The 21,651-nt window shown below is 41.4% G+C and overlaps 1 protein-coding gene and 1 long non-coding RNA gene across 5 annotated transcripts in view; one reads left to right on the forward strand and one right to left on the reverse strand.

Annotated features, from left to right (window-relative positions):
* Window positions 1-21,651, reverse strand: part of dlgap4a (discs, large (Drosophila) homolog-associated protein 4a) — a 62,471-nt gene that overhangs the window by 16,848 nt on the left and 23,972 nt on the right. The gene's annotated exons all lie outside the window — the stretch shown is intronic.
* Window positions 5,247-14,021, forward strand: LOC127595571 (uncharacterized). The gene is made up of 3 exons (XR_007961285.1): window positions 5,247-5,704; window positions 8,769-9,521; window positions 10,601-14,021. It is a non-coding gene; the product is annotated as an uncharacterized LOC127595571 (long non-coding RNA).

The following is a 21,651-nucleotide window of genomic DNA, read 5'->3' on the forward strand; positions in this document are numbered from 1 at the left end:
GATATTGCTAACCTTACGCCCACCAACCTACTGCACTGGTGAACCCTCGTCAAGTGATGAACATCACGGGGCCAACATGAGGAGTACTCTATATGAATGTTCAACGTTGCAGGCACCTTCTCATAGGTCCAGGGCATTTTTTTGCACAATGGAGGGCAGCACGCTTCTTCATAACAACACGGTGAATGAAATGGATTGTGTGTTGGTAACAGCGGCTTGTAAAAGTCAATATCTGGCTCAGAGAATCTTTCACATTTACTTCACTGGATACTCAGGAGTCACTTGTTGATGCACATGTGTCTCATTGAAGCCTATCATCAAATGACAATATAGCTTAGAATGTGATAAAAGTGCTACTAAAAATGTAAAACAAAATGTGTTTATTTTTTTTAAATGCTGGAATCACACTTTGACAGTAAAAGGACTGGACCTCAATCATAGGAACTTCATAATCAGCAAGGGATCAGTAAAATAATCAGTTCGGCTCAAATGTCAAACTTATTTTATTCTGTGAAATTCAACACTGTAAAATGAAGCACACACAATTAAAGGATTTTTTTTTAATGAATGTATTACTGCAGGAACTCAGCTGCGATAGGCTCCACCACACCTACAACCCTCGAGAGCATAGAGATACAGTGGATGGATGCTGATGTTCAGAACTTTTTTGCAACACCTGCGGTTGTTGCTATACTGCAGTATAAAGTTGAGTGACCGTAACGAAATTGTTACGACACTTGAATTATGAAAGGTATATCAATGTTTTTAAAAGTCAACACAATTTTAGTTTAACCCCGCTTTTCTACAAGATCCACCTGCAGGTCAAACTTTCAGTCGGGGTTCTGTGCACCCAAACTTAAATTTAAATCATGTTGGAGACCCCTGAGACAAACAAATTTTGCTCATCAATAACTCTACTATTCATCTTGATCATCTAAAATAGACATACTTACCAGTATATTTGGAATTATAATACTGTACTTCATGTTTTTGTCCCATTCAAGGTGACTCATCTGGAATAGAGGGTGTCGCCAAGTGCCCTCCACCGACGACACGTCTTTATTGATTGAAATACGTTCTTATCACCACTTTCTATTTGGCAGAAACTGTCCACTGATTTCACATAATTACACTGTGTCTTTGTTGTGATACTGTATTAGAATAACTACTGTTTTTATTGATCATATCTTTATTTCTGGACCCATGTACCTGATTTTGCATTATAAATTAAAATAAGCAGTCTTATATTAGCCAATAATGATAATGATAATTTTAATACTATTCGGCAAACTGTTAGCGTGGAGTCGAATAAGTTTAAAGAAGTAACATGTAAAATATGTTAAAAGTCGATTAATTTATTAAAAGTGCCCTGTAGGCTTTTTTAGCGCTGAAGCAAGAAAAAGACAAATGACAAGATTAAAAAATAATAACAAATCCTTCTGAGATTGTTTTTCAACAGTGGTTTGCCATGTAACAAATGCATTTTGACACAACGATGATCCTCCTAGGGCCGGTGAAAGTAGAGCTCCTTTGTCACAGTCACCCTCATTGGTCCATTGGGAAGTGCGTAACGCCACGTAGCCTTATGATGACATATAGCTCGCCTGATAACAAGCAGAACCAAGAATACCGGAATGTGTCGGTCGCCCCGCAGCACTGTAATACATGTCTCATGTGGTCACGCGGTCCCCGACAACCACCCCCACCTCTTGCCTCTAGTAATGAGCAGAAGTGAAGAGAGTAAAATATCGATTTCTGCTCTTGCTCCTTGTTCAAAGGGTGAATATGCAGCTGCTTTGTTTTGAATCGTCTTTCTCAGAGCTATTTCTAGTATTGGCACTATGTACCAGTCCTTTTCCTTAATTTGTATCCTACTGGTTTGCAAATGTTTCTATTTGTATCCTCGTACGGCAAAGCATTGGTGTCTTGTTTTTGCACCCAGTTTAACAGCCTGTGAATAGGTGGCTCTTTCCCAACCGATCTTTTATAAGTACATGGTCCAGATTTATGGTAACGGATACTTGAGATGAGCCATGCGTTCTCCCCGCTGTGCTTTGAGAACCTTCTATCAGCTTGTTGGTGATGTCATCTGTGCTTCCTGCTTATCAGATCAAGTGTTGTTCTTTGCAGGCTTTCTAAACCACAGAAAATCTCTGCGACAGCACGATTTGCAACATGTCTGCTTGCATACATACATCTGACCACAATACTATCTCAAATAAAAAGCCTTTACAAAGAATTATGTTCAGTTTTTGTAGAAAAAAAAATACATATATACAGTATATCATACCTAATTTTTACTAGACTCAAGCTGCAAAATGATCAGTTTCAGTCAACAATGTGCTGTATCTATTTATCACGACATCCACAAAACGGCGGTTGACCCAAAAGAGAATTCCACGGATACTATGTGCGGAATTACATCTATCAATTATTTTTTCAATTTTGTTGCCAAATAGCATCAAAATTGCTTCGAGTACTAGCTATCCACATTTGAATGTCAAAGTTAATTTATATCTACGTAGACAAATGTTGTCCATCCATTTTCTGAAGCATTTGTCCTCATTCGGGTTGCATGTGAGCAAGAACATATCCCCATTCACTTCGGTGTTGGACTGGTCGCCACTTAGCAGTTAATTACCACCCATCTATCAGCAAAAAAATCTATTTCCACTCATTCATACCTATGGACAGTTTCAGAGTCAGGGCCAGATTTCACACTGACTCATTTTGCGAGTCGATTGAGGCAAAATAATTCCATTTTTTTATGATGTGTGAATGTAGAATGAGATGGTAACACCCGTATAATAGCTGCAAAATAATAGCCATTAAAAATATTTTACCTGGTTAATACGTTTTTTGTTCCTGATACTTTTTGTTCCCGATACTCAGCTCATAGTGTCAGCACAGCTGTAAGTCATCACCGCCATCCTCAAGCACAATTGTAAATTTTCATCCGGGAGGCGACGTGCACAATGTTTATTTTTAAAATACTTCATTTAGCACCCAGGATTAAACATTCCGTTTCCTTTAGAAACTTCTCTTGGAATTGGAATTGTCGGCTTTCTCCCTAGACAACTTTTTATCATCTGTCCGCGGGGGTCTGCTAGCAGCTACTTATTAACGTACATTTCATGCCTTGACCTGTTGCAGGAATTGAGCAAATCAGTTTCTTCTTCCACTATTTCAAGGATTGTCAGCGTGCGACATTTGAAAAGAAAGAGGACCCGATTCATTCATTCATTCATTCATTTTCCGAACCGCTTTTATCCTCACTAGGGTCGCGGGGGTGCTGGAGCCTATCCCAGCTGTCTTCGGGCAGTAGGCGGGGGACACCCTGAACTGGTTGCCAGCCAATCGCAGGGCACACAGAGACGAACAACCATTCGCGCTCACACTCACACCTAGGGACAATTTAGAGCATCCAATCAGCCTACCATGCATGTCTTTGGAATGTGGGAGGAAACCGGAGTGCCCGGAGAAAACCCACGCAGGCCCGGGGAGAACATGCAAACTCCACACAGGGAGGCCGGAGCCGGAATCGAACCCACGACCTCTGCACTGTGAGGTCAACGCGCTAACCACTGGACCACCGGGCCGCCGGACCCGATTCAATTGCTGGAAAATAACGTCAACTGCGTTCACACCCACAACACTGCAAAACTTCTTTATTTTATTTTTAATCCACCACACTGCGCCTGCTTGTACCCATCTGTGAAAATACCAAAACAATGATTTAGACACATCATGTAAACTTGCGCTAGGGCACAAAACTAGTGCCATAAGCAGGGTATTTTTGGAGAAACATTGTACATTCATATTTATGTGAACAATAAATTGTATATATATCCATTGAGCAGAATTCCCTTCACTACTTTTTTGGCTCTGATAAAAAAACAAAAAAAACCCCTCAATATTTGAGTAGTCTTTTCTCTGAATACTAATCTACTCAAAGAAATGTAGGGAGGACCATTTTTAATTGTGTCATATTCTAAAATAACATTACTCCTACTTGAGTACAATTTTCGATGACCCGCCTACTGCCCTTAGTGTAGCTTTGCATAAGAAAATAAAATGGCATACACAAAATTCACATTTTCCAAAAAGTCTCATCCTAAATGGTATCTGTCATAATGATCTAATCAGGGTCTAATATGCCTGAAGGTAAAAAAGTATCAAGAAGATATTTTGACTAATAGCTGCAAAGCTCCCAATATCCGTTCATTCAAACAAGGTTTATTTACCACGAGCCATATAAATAGCACTGGGATGCTTTTTTCCTGCAGTGGGGATTCAACTGCCAAATGTCGGTCAGTCGTATTGATAGAGGAGCCCCATGTGGCTAAGCGGTTAGAAGGAAAAAAAAGTCTTACTTCTTATTCCTGTCATTGATGATATCAACAGAGCAAAAAAAAAAGAAAAACGAAAAGGATGTGATGATGCCACTTTATCAAACATGTTGCTCTGAATGCAAAAAAACGCAGAAATATTCAGGGGTAAATGGAAATTGGATGCTCATCAGTGCTTTTCCCATTAAAGCAATACCAGTGTGCACCTCACCCTTGTTCACCTCTGCATGCACTGACGTGTAATTACGAGAGAGGTTACACTTTTCCCTCAGGCCATTTACCATCCTGACTGCACGCCTTCTGCTTTTGCGCTTTGACGTTGCCGGCCACACAGAACTATTGCGAGTCGGAATAATGCCAGTCTTAATGTTGGCCAAACACAGAACCGTGCAATTGGGTATGAGCAGCAACACTCAATTAAAGAATATGAACCAAATGTACAGTATGTCTCTATTTTTGTGGCCCCATGAAGCATAGAGCAAAAAAAGCAGTGCAAGTGTTGTGATCCGTGATTAAAAGACTCTTGAAGTTGTGCTGGTCCTGGGCAAAACAAGACATAATTTAGCCAATAAGCTGCATGTATTTCCCTGCGCTGTCACGTGCGGTTGTGTCATGCATGCTGAACATGAAGAGCCTGGTGTGAACACTCTCACACTAGCCATGTATTGCGCTCCACACTCGACCCCCAGGGAGTTATTGCATGCCATCGGTGATAGCTGGCAGCATGAATCCTCCGCCACTGCTCGTTTTAAGAGGCTGTCAGAGCTTTAATGGTCTTTAGGGGCTTGGCCTTAAATAGGAAATGCTTTAGTCTATTCTAGAAAGAGAGGCTGAGGAGACAATAGTGTTCGATAGTGAACAGCACCATTTGCCTTTTTTTTTTTGCTTCCAAACTGTTGGGGCTAAAGCTGTGCAAGCTGGATTAAATTGGATCAGTTTTATGTTGAGCTGTTGGGGTTTATCCTTCTCCATGCATGCTGTGCCCCCTATTTCAACTGGCCCTAAATTGTCTGCTGCCACGCACGCTATAGTAACACACAGCAAAATGATACAATTGTTTCGACATTTTTCGGCTTGCATTCTCTCTGGTGACAGATTAGAATTGTGGTAATATAATTTTCAGAACTCAACAACCTCAACTCATGATGTCACATCCAGAACAAAACGTTCTAATTTAATTGAGCAACATCAAAGGTATCCACTTCTATTAGCATAATCTCAAGAGCTTTGCCTCCATCATACTCCAATCTGGGGTCCCACATTAAACGGATTTCTTGGAGATTGCCACACACAAATCCTATGGGAGAGATCTCCAGCTGCTTAAATTGGAACCCAGCACTCAAGACAAGACGAGGGTAACAGTCAGCTTTGATCTCGCTGTAGCATGAGGGGAATTAGAGCATCAACAGTCGGCAACCAAGATTTAGGACTGGATGTGTATACCGCGTGGCCACCATGACTGTTATCTCTGCAGGAGTATCGGCTGTGATCAAAATCATTTCTGATCCACGATATAGTAATCAATATTCAATGAACCCCTATTGTTCATTGGATATTGCGTGATATTGGGATGTTGTGTTCTGCAATTCATATAGAACCCATATTTAATTGAATGCACAAAAAAGACAGGATATTTAAATGTTCAAACTGCTAAACTTTACTGTTGATTTGAAATTTTCTCTGACAAGGCATATATGTGAGTGCTACTCAAACATTTGTTTGCAACATGGTTGAACCATCCCCAATGAAATGAACGTGTAGCCTATTTGAACACAATTCTTTGCAAAATGTAAATCTAACCTAGATAATATGCAAACAGTGACATTCATTATTTAAGTAAAAAAGTTGCCAGCAACAGTGGCAACGTAAAATGGCTGCCCTCTGGCTTGAGCCAAGAGGAGACTATTAATAGTCCTCCATCCTCTTCCATGTGTATTACACAAGGATCAACTGCGCAAGTCATGCTTTTAACAAAGTCTACTTGCCGCCCAAATCGGAAGTGATGTCAATTTGAAATGCCAATCTGATCAATCACAGTATAGTATTCATCCTGATCATCCAAAACCAGATAAACATACATTTTGAAGGGCTTTTATCAACATTTTAGATTTAATTTTTGTCCCATTCAAGACAACGCAGTAGGTGATGCTGTAGGACAGAGACTAAAACTGGGTCTGTCTCCTGGGTATGGTATTCTTGTCACCCTGAGCTGGCTGTTCGGCACAGACTCAGTAATGTGTGAAAATGTGCACGCAGCTGCTGACTTCTCGTAGTCAGCGTAGCCCTGACATGTGTACTCGCCGCAGTGTATTGATTTGGAGATATATATTTATATACAAAAATATATTAACCCAGATCTAGGATAAATTGCATTTTTTAAAAAAGTCTGTACTCCTAGCCTGAAAAAGCTGATATACTCCACACATTCATCAGATGATTTCGTTTGCCTTTCGAAATAAGTGACACTGATTGAGTAGTTAACATGCTCGTGTGAGCACAGACATTCCTTCTCACGCTGTTGGCACCTCAGATTGTGTGGCCGAGTCACAATGCTCGTTCGTGACAACAATGGTAATTGGACACGCCAAGCATCGTGTCATCACAGAGCTATTGCACCAACGAGGCGATATCGTGCTCCTGTATCAACAAAAACAAGTGAAAAAAGAAGATCCAAATGTACAGAGTGTTATATTTAGCAAGAATGAAAATAAATGAAAACATGCATCCAAAGCTCCTTAAGAGATTTCATTTATTGTGAAGGTTATCCATCTTGGGCCATGTTTATGAGCCTTCTGTTCTTTACATCCTGCCCTTGTGTTGACAAAGGGCCGTTAGCTCCGTTTGCCGCAAAAGTCTTTTTTTTTTTTTTGGAGTGCTTGGACTTTCCCAACTTTTCATTTATGAGGATTCTCTTGCCAGACCTCTGACACTCCCACTGCGCTCAAGATGTGAATGAAGGTGAAAAAAAAAAAATCACAGAGGCACAAATCATGGGCAGCGTAGCTTGTGTGCAAATCTCGAAATGTACTTTTCTTGAGACCCGTAACTGACATTGACATTTTGAAATGCCTTATGGAGCAGATACTTGATATGTACTTCAACTTTCAATGAGAGCATGCTTTTTTTTCCCTGAAAAAAATTAATCTGATTTTTAAAAAAAAGTACACAAGCCTTATGACGGCAAGTGTGTTTGAAATTCCACCAATTAAAAAGAGGGTGAGCCTACTGTAACGGATGTGAGTTAAAGTTCATGACTATTTAAAAAGAAATAGCATATCTTCCTACATGTATGAATGATTTTAGTGCGTGTGTTTAGTTGTACAGTAACCTCCACATGAGGTGTCATTAGACAGCTTAAAGCTCATTCAGGGCGGGCCGAAGCACATCAGGTAACACAGCTAAAATTATTTGAGTGTGTTTTGCCTTACTTGAGAGTAGGCAACTCCGGTCCTCGAGAGTTGCAGTCTGCTTGTTTTAGAAGTTTCCCTCTTCCAACCCACCTGATTTAAATGATCAGGATCCTTTTAAGGCTTCTGCAGAGCTTCTGCAGAGCTTGTTGATAAGCCGATCATTTGAATGTGGTATGTTGGAAGAGGGAAACCTCTAAAACAAGCAGGCCTGTGGCTCTCGAGGCCCGGAGTTGCCTTCCCTTGCCCAAACTAAGATATCATTCAGAAGACGAGATCCAACTTGCATCAAGAAGACAAGAGGAGAAACAGGCTGCAAAAGTGCAAAATGGACAGACATAAACAGACTGTAAATGTGTACTCAGAGTTCTGGTTGCATTCAAATAGTCACATGGACAAACGGCAAAAGAAAGTGTAGACTAAACATTTGTTTCCAAGCTACCTTCCTCAATAAGGAAATGTTGGAACGGAAGACCAGATTAAGCATGGCAGCGTGCTAAACCTGTGACTGGAGTAGACTATGTTTCCCAAAGTAGTGTCGGTGGGAAGGACACTCATTTACCAGATTGATGGGCCACTTTATTGCCTGCCACCTCTCCTCCGTCTCCCTCGTCGTCCCATCCTTGCCACGGTCTTGCAGAGCCATTTCCCTCCTAATCTGTCCTCTCTCTCTCTCTCTCTCTCTCTCTCTGCTGGCTCCCAAGCACACGCAAACAAACACACTCCATCAATTATGTAATCAAGTATCCCTTCCTGTCTTTTCCCAATACAAACACATGGATCTGCAAAAATAGGTTTCTATAAAAGTAAGGTAAAATAGGGAACTTCCGAAAGAGCAGTGAATTCCAAATAAATATTCTATACATTTTGTTCTTCTACATTCTTCCTTTCATAACCTTGCTGCTGTACATTGGGAATTTCTCCATTGTGAGATGAATAAAGGCTTTGTTATTCTTAAACAAGGTTACCGCACGTGTGAAAATTGCTGACTGTCTTTTTTTGTTTTAAACAGGCCCAAGTTGACACAAGCAGTCTCGTGGATCCCAGCAGTCATATCACACACGCCGAACCAGATCAGTGATCAGCTGGAAAAGTGCATAAGTAAACGTCACCCTCTTGTCTGTGCCTACTCTGCACACCTGAACTCACATTGACACGCAAAGATATGACACGTGAGTCCTCGAGCTCTTATCTGAAGAACACATATGATAACTTATTCATAAGAGTGAAGCAGACCATAAATTGCAAGTGGCATATGGATTTTGATCCCCAAAGCCGAATAACAGGAGGAGCAACACATGGCACCACAGATGTGGCAGCCATCAATGACCTGAGAAAGATCAAGGGCGTAAAATAAATCAAAACAACACATTGTAAAAATACGTTACATTGGAACCTTTCCTCTTCTGTCAACGCACCAGGAGCACTCACTACAATGTCACAGGCTTGATATGGCATCGTAGGTCTTTTTTTTTTTTTTTGTAAACGTGTTTTTGGAGACCTTAGCTATGAGTGACTTTTGCGGTAATGGCTTATATTCTGACGCTGAATTTTGCCAATAGTGTATTCTGTTTTGACGGGTGCTGCGTTTTCAAGGGCAGCATTGATAATGTGGCGATCATTATCTATTTCCCGCAGGTAATCATCAATTGTCACATTGCAGATGTCAGCAGGCTGAATGCGCTCTCGCGAATGGCCCTGTGATGAATGGAAACAAAGCGCTAGACTGTGGCCGCTGCCTCTGTACTCGCTGTCAGCCCAATAAGTTAAGAGAACACACATACACACACACACTCACACACAGTCAGTCCCGCGCTTTGGAATAACCAGTTGGTTTGGGGACCTGACTGTAAAATCGAAAGCTCAGATAACCAACTTGGTTAAAACAGCAGGGAAGGTAATCGGACAGCCCCCGCCCCCTGCTCCTCAGGATATATATGTGCAGTCCGTTATTCAACAGGCCAACAACATTCTAGAGAATCCTTCTCACGTGCTGCACTCCCAATTCGAGCTCCTACACTCAGGAAGGAGGTACAAGACCCTTCTATGCAAACTAAACCGATACAAAAACTCATTCATACCGCAGGCTATCAACCTAATTAACAAACAGCGGCCCGCGGGCACATTTGAGCCGGCCCTAAAACCCTCCTGTTGTCCTCGGGTCAAAATGACCCGTCACTGTGTTAAAAAACGCCCCAAAAAAACCCTAAATGATAATTTTTTAACTTGAAATTTTATGACTTTTCCTAGATTGTCCCCAACTGCAGAAAAATTGAAATGTTGTTTTTATTCACATTTCCATGGAAGCTGTACAAAAAAAAGTACAAAGGTGGTCTTCGGGGCAAAATGACCTATGACGCAAATAGGGTTGAAATCAAGGTCACAAAGTTATTTACACACCATAGAATGTTTCAGTGTTTTAGTTTTGTCTCAGATCAATTAGTAGAACACGTGAACAAGACGGTAGCAGACATAAACAATACAAGATAGGTGGCGTTCTTGTAGATGGCAGAACTTTTTTTTGTGGATTTCAAGGGGCTATAAATAGAGAGAGTTGTTTAGTTATTATTTATTTTCCGTTTTTTTTCAGTGAAGAACTCAGAGAGGGTTATTTATGTATTATTTATTTCATTAATAGTGTTATTATTTGTTCCCTGACTTTTTTTTCTGTAAAGAACCTGGAAAGGGTTATTTGGTTATGTGCGGCTTTCTGGGAAACAATAATTTTTTAAGCTCCCCTACGATCGTTGATGTTAGAAACTGACACCGACCCCCCATCAGAGAAGGGAAAAGTTATGTGTCCCTCACAGGAAAAAGTTTGGGGACCCCTGAACTAGAGGAAAGCAGACAGACAGGCAGGAGGACATGAGGGCAGTGTGGGGTGTGCAGATGCCTGTAACGTATTGTCCAATGTATGTAGAGTATATATTGTCCTGTGTTGTATTATTGTCCAATGTCTGTTGTGTATTGTATACTGTAAGTATTGTTCATGGGGGGCCTGTCCTCTCAGACAAGTTCCTCCGATGGGAGACCAAATAAAGAGTCAAATCAAATCAATATACAGAACTTTTTTCTAAAACTGGGCTATGGGGCGCTCATTATGGAGACCTCAGAATCTTGCCTGGCAACAACTTAAGCAGAGATGGGCAACTTAATTGCTGGAGGAGGGCGCAATTTTTCATCACTTGAGAGGGGTGTGGGGGGACAAGCCAGGACCTGCCTTAAAGGTTTTAATGAAGCACTAAACATTTATAATGATGGATATGCTGAAAGCAAAACTACACTCTCTTGAAGAGTCTTATGTGCTTTTGACCCTTCTTTGGGGGGATTTTGAGGAGGCGAGAGTTGAAAGATTCTCACCAGAGCAGAGGTCAGCACTCTGGACAGCACCACCAAGACAAGCCTCCCTGCCAATCAAGTCAAAGACTGCCGGCTGTCAGCTTTGCACCAGGCAGCATTAGCAGGGCACATCTCTGACACTCTGTGGAGACTTAACCTCAGCTTATGTGCAACTTCATCATGTGTTACATCCTCTCCAGCTGGATTTCACTTCTGCCTTTGGACTCATGTGTCAAAGGTCCTATTATTGTCACACTCCGCATCCAGACCACGGCCTCTCACTTTATTGTCGCTGACATTTATATCAGCAAAATTCAGTTATATGTTCATGGTTCATTACATTTCATATGTAATCCTTTCATCTGAAGTTGACTACTGTACATATAATAGTAGACTGAGTCTGTAGGTTTGTCATCAATTAATGTTATCCAACAGTCCTGCAGCAGGGCAGGGAGTGAAATTTAGTTCACTTTCAGACATTTCAGACATTCAGACATCTATCTTCGAAAGTGCTTCTCCTCCCAATCCATTACAATTGTTTGATTTTACTATCTTTTATTGCATACTTCTGGAGATGGTAGAATCAACCTTTACTTTTCAACATTTTTAGCGGGTAAAATCTGAATATACCAATATCTAGTCTGCTCAATAATAAAACAAGGTCCTACATACAATCTTCAACCCATACAGTATTTAATAACAATGATAATTCAACTGAAATTGGGGAAAACGTGCAATGATTAAATATGAATTGAAAGGCAAGAATTTTCCAAAGGTGAACCATTAACAAACAATTTTCCCTCTAACAAGGGAAACATTAAAACTACACACATCATGGATAATAACGAGGTGTAATTGAAAAGCTCCATGGGGTCTGCTCAAATTGAGGAGATTATACGCACATGACCTAGAAAACTTTAGCTTATTCTTTGAACAGCTCGCTGCATTGACAACTTTTGAGGCGGTGGAGGAATGAAAAGGGAAAATAAAGAATGCAGGCACGAGAGAAGTATACTGGGTGCCGGGGAAGGTTTTTGTGTGAAGGATTTAGAGGAAATGATTGAAAATGCATGCAAGAAAAGAATGCTTGTCGCCTTGACAAAATTCGTTTGGCTATTTATTTTGGCAAAGTCCAAGAAAATACAAGACAAGGATGCACATCTTTGGGTTAGATTCCCTCAACTGCAGAACCGCAGATTTATTTTAAATGTGGTACTTATTTGAGAGGTATTTAATGTACAAATGCTTGATTCAAATTTTCATTTGCTGTTCAACTATAAAGACTCGAAAATGTGGATTTTTGTTTGTCTTATCCTGTACAGTTATTCTAATTTAGCGATTTGCTCTTTTCAACTCAATATATGTCATGATCCTGTTCTTGTGTTTCACCAGGAGGTGGCAGTAGAAGGCTTCTCTTGACGCGTGCACACCTGCTACCAATTTGCTCATCATGATTGAAGCCACTGCCAAGATCATGTCTCTTGTCGGATTATTGACCTTGTTGCTGCTCTTGCTCAAGTGTTGTTTTCTTGACCTCTCGATCTCGCCATAGTGTTTTTTTTACGCTCTAGTCTCTCGCCTGACTTGGTAAGTATTTGTTTTTTTTTTACTTTGACCATGCTCATGTTTTTGTTTTCATGAAATTAAACTTTTGTTATTTCGTTCATATCTCAGAGTTTCTTTTTCCTAGGCTTTGCAAGCGCTTTTTGTTCCTGTATAGTTTTCCTGGTTCTTTTGACCAGTGATTTCTGTTGACACTTTGTCTATACGTTTTTGTATTAAATACTTTTGTACGGACTTTTGTTTGAGTTCACGATTGTGTGATCCGATCGCCATTCAGTTCATTCCCGAGCTGTGTCAATAGGTTGCTTAGTTTGACTAAATGCCCATTTTCAAGAACTGCAGCTTTTAAATGCTACTTGGGGTTGCTAATGATAAGAATTAAAAGAGTTTACCTCACTCAATGTCACAACACTGTGATCACCCATCCAATGTATGTGCACATCTCTACTTATGCCCACACCAACCTCCAAAAATATACCGATCACCCCAATACTTTGTATTTTATGGACAAAGCGTTTTCCTCATTAAGCAACATGAGCTTCTGTTGTGAGCGCCAATTTGGAGAGGAAAATGCTCTATCCATAAAATTGACCATATTCGGGCAATCATTCTAATATTCTCAGCGGCCGATGTCAACATACATTTTGGTGACTGATCACAATTTTCAGACAGAAGACAACGTATGGGTCTTGTACGTCACGTATTTCGATTGTACCCGGCACAATCACAGTACCGCAAGTGAGAAGGGACATATTACATTGGGATCAGCACTGAAAGAGGCATTTGAACCGGTTTCACAAAATAAACCACAGGAGCCACAAACCCTTTGGTCAGGTAAAATGCCTGCCACAAGCACCAATTGAACTAGATGGCCCATTGGAAGTGATGTTAGATGAATAGCAAGTGATGTCAGACGATCTGCCATCATGGATGTGGCCATCATATTAGAAATCCGCAATTACCGGAAATAATAATGGTAAAACTGAGTTTGAATGACATAGTACAATCAAAATTAAAGACTATTGACGAAATGAGTAGAGTGTGATAGCATCAAAAGTATGGCATAAAGTTGTCTACTGTCTAAAGAATATTCATGACAAATGCACTCCATTCTTACCGTAATGCCTATTAAGGTGACAAACGTCCAATAAAGAATGTTTTCCAAGCTCAACTTCCAGCCCTCTTGGCCACACTGTCTTTTGATTTACTCAACTTGCATGCAGATAATTACCGCCGCACAGATCAGTAATTATGTACAAGAAACAGCACATGTATCTGTGGCTGGAAATAGTAATACGAGCATCCCAAGGGAAGTGGGATGAAGCCACTGACTTTGCAGCTTCAGACAGTCTTTCTACATTAGTGTGTGTGAGGCCGGAAGCACATGTGTTGATATTGCGGGAAGATGCTTGGGAAATTAAATGATAGCTCGCAACAGATGATTTAGCTTAGTGAGACAAAAACCCTCCTAAATTGTGTCATGCACCAAACATCGGTGACCTCTGTCTACGGTCGCTGCCAGAGCAAAACGAGTTACAAGTAGTTATTGCTGAAGGTATTTAGCTCAGACAAATGGGGACTTTTAGCTTGCTCGATTCTGAGTCACTGCCTGGCGATACTTTGCCAGCCCTTCACTGCAGCCACCTTCATTTACGTTGACTTTGTCATTAGCAAGTGAAAAGCATGTTCAAGCCAGAGATGTGGGCAATCTAGTTCTCAAAATTTAGTGATGACTGCAAATGATTTTTATTTCAAGTTTTGAAAGATAGAATTTTGGTTGAGATAAAAACTACCAACTTGAGTACATTCTGAGCTTGTTCTAAAATATTTACCAAAGAGGCTTTTTCTTGATGCTCTCCGAACATATTGACAGCCCAAAATATCCTGTGATAAAAAGGCTGAATCAGAGTAGAGGAAAAGTATGCCAGGGTGCGTGGCCTTGACCCGCTATGGTTTTAATCTAAGTGCACACATGCATCATCTCAGGTTCCTCCAGCTGAGTGTAAAATACAACTGGGCAGGTTTTGCTTCTTTATTGTGCACCTGCTCCGCAGGAGAGAAAGTAATCGAATCAGCTGCTTCTCCTCCTCGATTGCAGTGTCATTTTTGACAAAAGATCCACGTTGTGAGGTCGGTGGCGGGTTAGTGTCTCACCCGGTGTGGCTGTCACTTGCATTTGGTTCAACAGAGTACAGGCATGTAACATCACATCTTGTTTGAGATTCAAAATGTTGATGGTTGAAAAATGACATGAGCTCAGCACTCATTCACAAGACAGCAGCATCACATATAAACGTTGAACTGTTGAAATAATTACATGGTTGTAATCAATGGGGTTCAAAAACAGCATTCAAGACTTTTTCTTCATCGCAACAATCGCTATTTGACAGCGCAATATTAACCCTTTCAGGGACAGTGGTTACTACAGTGGACAGCTTATCATGTTATCAGTTTACAGAGTGCATGAAAGGGTTAATGTGTGGGACAACCACACCGTCTCAGGGTCTCCTGAAAAGTGATTATTTTGGTAGATCAGGGTTTTCAAATCACTTAACCTGTTAAACTGTAACTGTGTTTTCACAAACAAAGCCCATTAGCTCCTCCTGTTCGATTTTGCAAAATAAGATTCTGCACCATTTTTCTCTTCGTTTGTCTTCACTTGTCAATGTTTTGCGTTGGGCGCAGTAAGCAAAATTGCTGCATTTGCGTAAACAGCAATAATTTGACAATTGTCCCGAATCCAAATAAGACCAAATCTCACTGTTGGTGTTTGCATGTCTAATAATACACTCTATTAAAATCAGGTTTCAGAACATTGGTTCTGTTAACATTTCATGTGTAATGGAAAAATGTAATTCAATGGCCTTCAATTATTTTATTTTTTTTTTGCTAATGTAATTTCAAGTGATCCATTTCTGATATCACTGTGCACACGCCCAAAATGCAGATGAACAAATGAACATCGGGTATCAAAACAGAAGTGACAACATTGGGCAGCAACAACACAAGAAACAAACGTTAAGAATGGAAAGAGGTCATGCAGAGCTCCTCATATACATCATGAGTCTCTGAAGAACACTTGCAGTGTATAATTTTGATTGACTGTGAGTGTGTCATTCAGTAGTGAGTACATCTGTCATTCCACACACTTTGATGGCTTGTGCGTAAATCCTGCAATCAGATTGGCACATATCCAATACATCCATCCATCCATTTTCTAATCCGTTTAAAGCAAATTCCACACGGAATTGAACCCGAAACTTTTGCACTGTGAGGCGAATGTACTAACCAGCTTCCACAGTGCTGCCACATATCCAATACATATCAGATATTATCCACCTACCATGACGCCTATCTGAACTGGACTTTAATCCAAGTTGGAAAGTAAGTGGAATTGACTTACTTGATTCTTACTTGATGGTGTGATTATTGACACAAGGTAATTATAGTACCAACACATAGTCTAAACCGCCTTCGCGCAGAGTTTGACAGCTTGCCACACCAGACTTAAACTAGACTTAAAAATAAATTCATATAATTTTTTGGACTTGCCTGTAATTGTGATTTCTTATTGTCTAAAAATGTTAAGACATTGTTTAGATGTCTTAACATCTAAAAATGTTAAGACAATGTTTAGATGACTTAACATCTAAAAATGTTAAGACAATAAGAAATCATAATTACAGGCAAGTCCAAAAAATTACATGCATTTATTTTTAAGTCTTGTTTAAGTCTGGTGTGGCAAGCTGTCAAACTCTGCGCGAAGGCGGTTTAGACTATGTGTTGGTACTTTCACAGATGCATTTAAGAAGGTGTGTGCTGTTGTGGGTGTGAACGCAGTAAACTTGAGTCACTGTCAATCAAAGCAGCTCTTCTTATAAGAGCTGTAATCGTCCTTGACATGGCAAAGGAAGAAACTGATTTGCTCGAGTCTGGCGGCATATATAAACGTGCAAAGGACGTTTATAAGAAAACGCAAGCAGGCCTCGGTCTTCCGTATGATGTAAAGTTGACACGTGGAGACTGACTTCCACCATGGTCATTTGTGTTCAGATGTGAAACACACCTGGCCAGTGGAATGGTTTTAAGAAATTGAAAAAGACGATAATAGCACATTCCATGAATTATCCATCCATCCATCCATCATCTACCGCTTATCCGGGGCCGGGTCGTGGGGGCAACAGCTTTAGCAGGGAAGCCCAGACTTCCCTCTCCCTAGCTACTTCTTCCAGCTCTCCCCGGGGGATCCCGAGGCGTTCCCAGGCCAGCCGGGTGACGTAGTCTCTCCAGCGTGTCCTGGGTCTTCCTCGGGGTCTCCTCCCGGTGGGACATGCCCGGAACACCTCACCAGGGAGGCGCTCAGGAGGCATCCGAATCAGATGCCCAAGCCACCCCATCTGGCTCCTCTCGATGTGGAGGAGAAGCGGCTCGACTCTGAGCCCCTCCCGGATGACCGAGCTTCTCACCTTATCTCTAAGGGAGAGCCCGGACACCCTGCGGAGAAAACTCATTTCGGCCGCTTGTATACGGGATCTCGTTCTTTCGGTCACGACCCGTAGCTCGTGGCCATAGATGAGGGTTGGGACGTAGATCGACCGGTAAATTGAGAGCTTCGCCCTTTGGCTCAGCTCCTTCTTCACCACGACAGACCGATACAACGTCTGCATCACAGCAATGTACTCCATACCCACGAAGCACCCCCCACAGAACTCCCCGAGGGACACGGTCAAACGCCTTCTCCAAGTCCACAAAACACATGTAGACTGGTTGGGCGAATTCCCACATACACTCAAGGACCCTGCTAAGGGTGTAGAGCTGGTCCACTGTTCCACGGCCGGGACGAAAACCACACTGCTCCTCCTCAATCTGAGGCTCGACTTCCTGACGGACCCTCCTCTCCAGCACCCCTGAATAGACCTTACCAGGGAGGCTGAGAAGTGTGATCCCTCTGTAGTTGGAACACACCCCCCGGTCCCCCTTTTTAAAAAGAGGGACTACCACCCCGGTCTGCTTATGACAATAATTCAAAGATGCTCCAGCAGGTGTAAATTTTGGACAAATTTCCCCAACCAATATGTCAAATAGGTTGTGCACACGTTAAAGGAAATGCCCTCGGAACGCCTGCATGAAAATCAAGATGAGTGACTTTTTACACTTGAGTCTCCAAAAAAGACCCTGTGTTCTAATGATAGGTTTGCCTTCGTATAGCACCACAATGATTTTCATTTGTCCACTTTCAGCATTGAATTTGTCAATTTCAAGTTATTTCATCTTCCGTGTCTTTTATTGTTTTGGAATTTTGGAATGGATGGCGAATTACAATTGTTTTTAGACCGATACCGATGTTTTTAGTTCTGGACCTCCTCATACAGTCGGTAGTAGCACATTGTAAAGTGTCTGTGTGTGTCTTGAAATGCACTTATAAATGAAATGTATTATTATTATTATTATGTCACGACATGCTGCGAAACTTCACAGGCTGTAATTGTCACGTAGCAAGGTGGTGGTGGACCCCAAAAAGCAGGCATGAGGGAGGAGCAGGGTGTACTTGAAGAGTTGTATTTAAAAGAAGAAAACTAAATCCTAAACAAAGTCCAAAGTAGCGAACAAAAATCATGACTGAAGATAAAACATAACAGCAACCAAAACATGACTGAAACAAACCTGATTGCAACAAACAAACATGACAGTAGCAAGAGCAAACAATGACCCGACACTGAGTGTTCGGGCAGGAGTCCTTTTATACAACTAATTACCAAATGACCAACAGGTGTGCAGCTGCTGGGGGAGCCCTACAGTTCCACCTGTTGGTCCCTAAACCAAATCATGACAGTAATAAAGCGCACATATGACCACAATAATGTGATTATGATTAAAATAATCCTTGTTTTATTACTGTTGCTTTTCCACAAAAAACGAAATGTTTCACTTCACGTAAACATGCATCCTTATTACTTTTCAACAAATTCGTTTCATAAAATAACCCTCCACAACATGTTAGTGTTGCTCCTGCTCATGTCACTGTGAGTGCAGGCGCACAAAGCTGATTGCACGCAGGACCACCGTTGTTACATAACATGAAAGAATGAACCCACATTGTCGTGATTTAGGATTTGTAACAGAAATGGGAAAAGAAAAAGTGGTCTGACGCTTCATATTTCTACTCAGACAAGTCACCTACTGCTCAGTCTCAAATGTAGGAAATTAAAAAGCTTTTATTTGCTCCCTTGTGTTCATTAGCATAAGTCCTGAGGTGCCGTGACTGCGGCAGCTGTTTAAAAGACAGAGATAACTGCTTGAAAGCTTAAACGCCACATCTGAAAGGACCGTGTGAGAGTCAGAGGGGCTGATCTTAAGTGCCATCTGGATGAGGACACCTGGATGTGGGGCGTTGTTTTATGGAGCCCACCGTCACCACCACCACCACTGAGCTTTTAATCCACATCCTGCTCATGAGAGTCACATCTTCACTTAGATAATGAATTATGAATCCGAACCGGGATGATATTCAATATTAGATGAACTTCATTTGATGACAGTATCCCGGCCGACGCGTGGGACAATCCTCTCTCAGAAGCCTCTACTCAGAGCTGAAGAAAAGCACATTATCGTCTCTCTTCATGATGGGGATGCGCCACATGTATGCAGACTCGGCCCATCCATGAGTGTGTCTGTATTGGTTACAGCATCCCACAAAAAATGAATACACTTCACATTTTTGACATTTTTGTACAATGCTCGAGTTGATTGGTCAGATCTTCACACCATCCTTTTTCATGGTGACATTTAGTGGTGGTTCGAGACCTTGTGCGCCACCATCTTCTATTTCAAAATGCTAGTCAGATGCTCAATAGGCTTTAGGTCCGGAGACTTACTTTGCCAGTCCATCACATTTATCTTCTGCTTCTTTCACAAGGCAGAGGTCATCTCGGTGGTGTGTTCATCATGTTGGAATGCTGTTGGTTAATTGGGGCAGATGTGGATTTTCTTTTTTTTTTACTCATGGTATACTCACATTTGTGGCTGTGTGTTGAGAAACAAGCTATACACTGACAACTATAGACTCAAAATGATATTGTTTTCATTGGTGTCCCATTAGGTACTATTCATTCATTTTCCGAACCGCTTTATCCTCACTAGGGTCGCGGGGGGTGCTGGAGCCTATCCCAGCTGTCTTCGCGCAGTGGGCGGGGTACACCCGGAACCAGTTGCCACCCAATCGCAGGGCACACAAAGACGAACAACCATCCTTGCTCACACTCACATCGAGGGACAATTTAGAGTGTTCATTCAGACTGCCATGCGTGTTTTTGGAATGTGGAAGGAAAGCAGAGTACCCGGAGAAAACCCACATAGGCCTGGGGAGAAAATGCAAACTCCACACAGAAAGGCCGGAGCTGGGATCAAACCCACGACCTCTGCACTGTGAGGTCATTGCACTAACCGCTGGAGCACTGGGTCGCCCTATCTATATATACTAACTATAATATATATGATCATATAGTAAAACACTTACAAGAATGTGAGGGATGTAGTCACTTTTGTGAGAAACTGTAACAAGAGCTTTCATACAATTGCGAAATTGTGAAAATAAAATACTTCCTCTGAAGCTAGCAGGTTGATTTGGCATGGCCTTTCTAAATAGTGATAGCAGGACAAAAGTCATTCGTCACTACAGAACACATCAGGCTGTTGTTTCTTCTGCCTGAATACACAAGTGGCCAGGCTGTTCTTTTCCCTGCTCTGGCTGCATTGAAAAACACAAAGATGCTCAACACAGAACTGTATTGTACATTTATGAGAACACAGGAGAGACTGAAGGTTCACTGGAGCGTTAGCAAGCACATGGAAGAAAAATCTAGTACGACGAGCAGCCTTTAAATGCTGAGCTACTCCTATGTGCCACTAGCAATGCACTTGCTGCTCAGTGGCCCATGTCTATTTTTACCACACTTATCACAGGTCATTAATGGATGAATGCTCAAAAAGTAATCATCTGTAAATAGCCTGACAGCTTAAAGATTAAAATGAACAGTCTTACGTAACACAGGGTCACAACCTTCTAAATAATAGTGCAAAAAATCTTGCGGGAGGCAGGTCATTTATGCATCAATTACTGTGGTATCCAACCACGTTTATTTGAAGAGGTCACGCCTGATAGACATGAGTAGTTAGGTGCAAACTGTATTTGAGATGAGCTGCACAACATTCACGGAATAAAGGAGTTTCCGTGGAAATTATGGCTTCGGTAAGGCACTAACAGTGTGCAAAATGCATACTATTCAGAGCCAGTACTATAATATACTATGCCATTACACCGTTATTTCTATAGTCAATTGCAAATATAGAACACACCTCTCCATAATTTTTGAGGAAAATTGGTTGTCAGTAATTATTGCAGAATTCTAAATAAAAGGGGAGAGAGGAGAAGATTTAAACTAAGACAAACTGAATTGTGGAGACGGTGGTCTGTAGAAATGAGTGCCAGTCTTGGAAGTGCTCTGCTTCCCAGGGCTACCATTCTAGTAGTTTTCAGTGTTTTTGACACCTTTAGGCCACCTTAGTTCCTGCTTGTGTCTGGCAACGCGAAAGTAAACCGAGCAACTCCAGTAATTGGTGGTGTCACTTTTTGTACACGTGGACTACCTGAAACAAACTGAAATACAATTATCAGTCGCAATCAAAACAACACTGGTTCACATAAGAATATTGATATTTTTGACCACAGATGGCATATTGGGTTATCCATGCAACCATTTTCCATACTGGTTATCCTCATTCGGGTCACAGGTGAGCTGGGGATACCATAGACTAGCTGCCACTCAATCACGGGGCACGTTTAGACAAACTACCATTCATACTCATATTCCCAAATATGGACAATCCAGAGTCTTAAGTTTTCCTAACAAGCATTTTTTCAGAACGTATGTAGGCATTCCTGGAGAAAAACCCACGCAAGCAGAACATCAATCTCTACACAGGAATGCCCGAGT

Source organism: Hippocampus zosterae, chromosome 2 (assembly GCF_025434085.1).
Source record: "Hippocampus zosterae strain Florida chromosome 2, ASM2543408v3, whole genome shotgun sequence".
NCBI classification, from domain to species: Eukaryota; Metazoa; Chordata; class Actinopteri; order Syngnathiformes; family Syngnathidae; genus Hippocampus; species Hippocampus zosterae.